We start from the raw sequence: 6,025 nt of genomic DNA on the forward strand, positions 1-6,025 counted from the left end.
ACCAGATTTCAAAGGCCCAGTGTGTTTCATAAACACAATGTCTCGTTAATAGTATTTCCAATAGAGGTTATGTGCTGAGGTGAGATTTCTGGCAAGTCTCATGAACTGTACTCCTGAAATTCATTTCACCTGTTTCCCTTTCCTTTCTTTTACTGTGGCTGCATGGAAGTCACACGCATCATGAGACGCCTGGCCTGCACCCCCTTTCTGCCGGACAGCGCTGCCCTCCTTGCTCCCTGCAGCCTCCCACCACGCCTCCTGGGCCCCCCGAGGCCTGGTGACTTGGCCTGCAGTGTGACCATCGCAAGCTGGAGGCAGTGCCGGGTCCAGCCCGGGTCACCGGACCTGGGGTCACCGTGGGGCTCAGGGCAGGGCCCGCCTAGCAGGTGCTCCCGGCGAGCACTCGGAAATGCTCCTCTTGGGGGCGAGTGTTGCTGCCGAGCCCCAGAGGGGGGTGCCCACCCTGGCTCCCAGCAGCGGCAGTGGCCGCTCCAAGGGCGGCAGTCTGGGAGCCCCTCTACCCACACCCGCACGTCCGGGCCTCACGTCAGGAGGAGGGCGGAAGGGGGGCAGCAGCTGGGGGGCCGTCTGAATTGTTCAGGTCCGAGCTCCTGACACAATGGAAGTACTGACCGGGCCAGGCCGGGTGGCCCCTGTCTGCTTAGCATACCCGGCGGAGGCCCCCGGCCCGCCCCCGGAGGCGCTGGGAGCAGCCGTAACGTCCCGGCTGTCGGACAATGCCATGATGGAGGGCCCTGTCACACTTCTGCCCCGGTTACTGGGGTCCCCATTCACGGCCACTGTCACCGGGCTCAGAACAAGCCAGGCCTGGCAGCCTCCTTTGCATTAAAATGGGACGAGAACTAAGCCTTCTCCGCTGTTCAGCTGAGCAGAAAACGGGATTAGGCTGAGGGACGGGGCTCCAGGCCCCCGATGCGGGGCCCCCCACCCTGGGGAAAGAGAGTGTCAACTGCTGCCCCCAAACATCCCGCCCCCAACACCCTGCTCCGGGCAGGGCCTTGCCCTCCAAGCCCCTCTGCCTGGACCTCAGGGTCCCTGGATCTAGAACATGGAGAGAGAAGGGCCTTCAGACGTGGTTCCGCAGCTGACAAACTCCACATCTGCAGGAAAAGAAATCCATCTAAAACTAGATGGAGCGGCTTTGCCCCAGCTGGCTGGCGCCGATCGGGGTGGAAGCTTCAGGGACAAGCCCACCTGTCCCTCTTCTCACCCTCGACGGTGTTTCCCATCAGAGCCCTGAAGTGGGGCGGGAGCCATGGGATAGGTAAGGCTTCTAGACTTTCTAAAGCAGAGCAGAACAACCGCGCAAAGAGCCACGGAAAGAGCGAAGGATGGAAAGCAAGGGAAAGGCCCAGCTGTGCGGGGCAGGCCTGGCCGGTCAGGGACCTCACGACTGCAGCAGACACACAGGCTGGGGGGTCGTACAGACTTGCTTGTGCAGCCTGGCCCAGGGGCGCGAAAACCAGAAACTGCCCATTGTCTGCACACGGTGGGGGGTGGGGGGAGGGTGGGGGGAAGGCTTAATAAAGCACGAGGCACCCGGACCTTGGAACACCACATGCCACGAAAACCAGTGGGGTGGTCTGTGAACTCTGCAGCGGCAGGATTTTCACTAGCAGATTAAAAGAGGAGACGCAGACAAGTATGTCTCGAGGGTCCATGTGTAGAGAGAAATATATATTGTGTGCAGAAGCACAGAAAATGTGTGCAGTGAAGAACCAGAGACTCAACAGTGGTTGCCTCTAGAGGAATCAAGAGGTTGACAAGGAAAATGTTACTTTTACTCGATGTAATTATTTACTGCTTTATATACATAGACACACACATATATATTTCCCCTTATGAATGTCTCGTTTTTTAAACAAAACATCCAAAAACATCTACCTTGGCATAGAGTCCCCTGAGTGTCCCCCTCTCCTTGCTCGCTAATTCAATCAGATCGGTTCAACCAACATTTAGGAAGTTCTTCTGAGTGGCCGTGCCCACTGCGGTTACGATGCCCGCCACCAATCTGCCCCCAAAACACTCCCACTCGGAGACAGAAACGAGCCAATGGCCTCGCAAACGTGATGCCACCGGAACAGGCGGCACCCGATGGATGGTGCCCCTGAGAAGGAGGAGAGCAGCCGGCACTGGACTGAAGAGGGGGAAACCAGCTGGGTTTTGAAGGACGAATCAGAGTTCACCAGGCAGATCAGCAAGGGAAAGTTTTCCAGGAGAGGGAGGGGAGATTTGTGCATCTGTGCTGGAACACGGGCTAGCCTGTCCCCACTTTACCCACAGCTCACTCCCAGCACGCAGTGCAGACTCACAGCTGACATTTCTTTTTATCGAAGCCGTTCCTGCTCATGAACGCATTCCACAGACTCTCTGAGCTAGGCAGCAGTCCTTATAACCATCCCCACTTTTACAGACAGAGAAACAAGGGTTGTCCAAGGGGAAGCAAGTTCAGGAAGCTCACGGGTGCCAGGGCTGGGATGGGAAGCCAGGTGGCTGGCTGCAGAGCCCACGCTCTTAGCCGCGACGCCAGGCTGTCCTTGCAGCTGGAGGACGTGCTGCCTGAGCCTGCAAGCTGAGCGTTCTACGCACGCACGTAACCGCACCCCCGAGGCCGCTCAGCCGGCAAGGGGCAGCAGGCAGGGTTCAGTCCTTGGGTGTCCGGCCCTGAAGCCCACCTGCCTCTCAGCAGGGGCACTGTCTCTGGGCACGTGCAGGCGAGTCAGCACCGCCGAGATCCAGGCGGTAACGGTGCACGTGAGCGTGAAGGCAGGGCACTGCAGGGTGACCACAGGGGCCGAGGGGGACGTGGTTACCAGAGCGTGGGTGCCCGGTCCAGGACGCTCAGCTCTGCCCCTTCAGAGCGCTGTGCATGCCAAGTCACCTCAGTCGTCTGACTCTTTGCGACCCCGTGGACTGCACCCCACCAGGCTCCTCTGTCCATGGGATTCTCCAGGCAAGAATACTGGAGAGGGTTGCCATGCCCTCCTCCAGGGGATCTTCCCCACCCAGGTATTGAACCCGCGTCTCTTACACCTGCCTGCATTGGCAGGTGGGTTCTTTACCACTGGTGCCACCTGGGAAGCAGCCCAAATAAAACACACCCGCAGGCACTCCAGCCTCTAACTGGTCTATCCTGCAGGTACGAAGGCGGCCCGCACAGCCAAGCCCTTGTCTCAGGGCTCCCACCTGCCGAGACCAGCCAGCAGGTCGACCTTCCTGCTCACCCTCCGATCTCTTCCGTCTCAGTCTGGGTTTGACCTCAGCCTCTCCTGTTGTAGTTTAAATTGGAGCCTGCGTGCAGGTCCCCCTTCATGGCCGGGGGCTGGGGGTGCAGGGTAGCTGGCCTTCACAGCCCAGCTCCACGCTATTTGCCCCCCTGGCGGGGACATCACAAGCCAGATGGAGGACGTTCCCAGCACCATGCCCTGGTCCGCGCCCCACAGACCCTGGCTGGGGCGCTCCCCATTAGATTAAACGGCATTTACGGCAGCTGTAAGCACGTTTCGAGTTGATTACCCTATAATTTGTATGCAGTTGCAGGTCATTACCAAAATTACAATTAAACGCCAGCACCCTGTAATTAGATGTTTTCATGAATTAGGTCCTGCGGTATTAATGTCAGATTTCCACGCTGTGCTCCTCCCCCGACTCCACTGCCCTGGCCCCTGCCAGCCAGCAGACCAAGTGACCTCTGGGCTCTTCTGAACCCTGGGCTGGCTTTGGTCAGAGGCTCTGCCACGTCCCAGATGGCCGTCACCGATGCCTGTGTCTCCTGTCTCCCCGGGGACAGACACGGCTTCCCACAGCCTTACTCCAAGCAGACGGCACAAGTTCATTCCGTCTGTCTTCATTGAGCACCTTCTAGGGGCATGAGAGGTGGAAGTGATGGCAGTCAATGTATTAGATAAACAAACAGATCCCCCAAACCCTGTCCGGCTGGAGCGGATAGTTGAACAGCAACCACAAAACTGATAATGTGTCTGGGGTGCCTGGTATGTTGGAGCCACAGTGAAGCTGGAGAGGAAGATGAACGCGAGCTTCAGACGTGATACCCAGAGGCGGGCTCCCTGATGCCTGACCTGCAGCCTCTGCATGTGGGCATCTTGCAGGAGCGTCACCCGCCTGGGATGTCAGGGCACACAGGCCTGAAGCTGTCTCCTGGGAACTGGCTTCCCTTCACCTCCGAGGCACTCCCCCGAGTCCCCACCGCCCCGCCAGGCAGGGAAAGGGCGCCTCGGTCTCCCCCACCACCTCCACAGCTGTGCCCATTCTCCACGGCACACCCTTCCACATCCCTGAGAGATGGAGCGTCTCTGGCAGCCCCGCCAGGCTACAGTCCCCTCACTCCAGGCCCAGAACTGGCCTGGCTTCCTGGAAGGCAGCTGGCAGGGGCTCAGGGGCGGGGGGATGAAAGAGACCCAAGTGAGTCCTCGGAGACCCCAGCCTGACTCCCCAGGCCCTGAGGCAGCTGTGCTCAAGCCTGGCACAGCTGGGGTCTATGGGGCTACTGTCTGACACACCCTCCTGCCCCGGGAAACGCCCGTCTTCTCCCACCGGACCCTTCATGGTCTGACTGGTCCCTGTCACTGGACTGCATGGGAAAGCAGCCTGGAATCCCTAAAACAGAGGTTTCCAGGGTGCAGACAGCAGAACCACAGGTAGGCACCTGATGCAAGGCCGTCTTTGGGCACATCCATGCGCCGCGGCTAACAGGGAACCCAGCACCCAGTGGGGGCTTCCCCGGTGGCTCAGAGGTAAAGAAGCCAACACAGGAGACCCAGGTTCGATCCCCGGGTCGGGAAGATTCCCCTGGAGGAGGAAAGGGCAACCCCCTCCGGTGTTCCTGCCTGGGAGACCCCATGGACAGGGGAGATGGGCGGGCTACAGTCCATGGGGTCGCAGAGAGTCGGACACAACTGAGCAACATCAGAGCAGAGGTGGATGGTGACCCGGCCCCCGGGACACGCCGGATAAAATGCCCTGAGAAGCACCATCTGGGACATCCTGGCCCATAACGCTGCACCTTCTTCAGAAGATTCGTGCTGGAGGTCAGTCAGCAAAGAAATTGACGGGCATGCTCGTAAAACATAAACCCAATGACAAAAGCCCCAAGACAAGCCCCAGGTTGGTAGAGACAAAGGATGCTCTAAGACATCTGAACACACCAGGGCTGGAACGGCTCTTCAAAAACCAAGACACTCGGAAGTTGCAACTCAGCTCAGCGTTCTCCCTCCTGCTAAGATCCCCCTAAAATATCTGAGGAGAGGAGAGGAGATGGTTTTTCCAGCTTGGGGCCACCCTGGAGGGGTATGAGTCAGCTGCGACAGGACAAAGCTTCCGTCCGGTACCGAGATGAACGCTGTCTGGCTGACTTCCGGGCGCCCTCTCAGGGGGTGCCATGCCCTCTGGTCAGGCTCTGAGCACAGCCTGTGCAGCAGCCTCCACGGCCACAGAGCCCTGGAACAGGCTGGGTGTCCTCGAGGGCCCCCGGGCCCCTGACAACCAGGCTCCCTCCACGCCTTTGCTCAGCTGCCCTCAGGCCCCAGTCAGCCTCCCGGCCAGGAGGAGACATCACTTCCCCCAGGAACCCTCTGCTTGAGCCAGGCCGAGGCCACGCTCACCTCTGGAACCCCACGGCTTCTCTCTGCCCATCCTTGGCCCCTGCCTCACTTCACAGGAATTCTCGAGACTCCTCTCAAGGGTGGGGACAAGGCCACGTCCACCCATGTGTCCCCCTGGCCCCTGCCTCCAGCCCAAGTCACTGGCTCTTCCGGAGAAAGACGGAGTGAGCCAAGTGGGCAATAGAGCAGGAGCCTCCCAGGCAGGAGAAGGGGACGACAGAAGATGAGGTGGTTGGATGGCATCACCGACTCGATGGATGTGAGTGTGAGCAAGCTCTGGGAGTTGGTGATGGACAGGGAGGCCTGGCGTGCTGCAGTCCATGGGGTCGCCAAGAGACACGACTGAGCGACTGAACATCAACCCCAGGCAGCGGGGTCAGCAA

Source organism: Bubalus bubalis, chromosome 21 (genome assembly GCF_019923935.1).
Source record: "Bubalus bubalis isolate 160015118507 breed Murrah chromosome 21, NDDB_SH_1, whole genome shotgun sequence".
In the NCBI taxonomy this organism is placed as follows: Eukaryota; Metazoa; Chordata; class Mammalia; order Artiodactyla; family Bovidae; genus Bubalus; species Bubalus bubalis.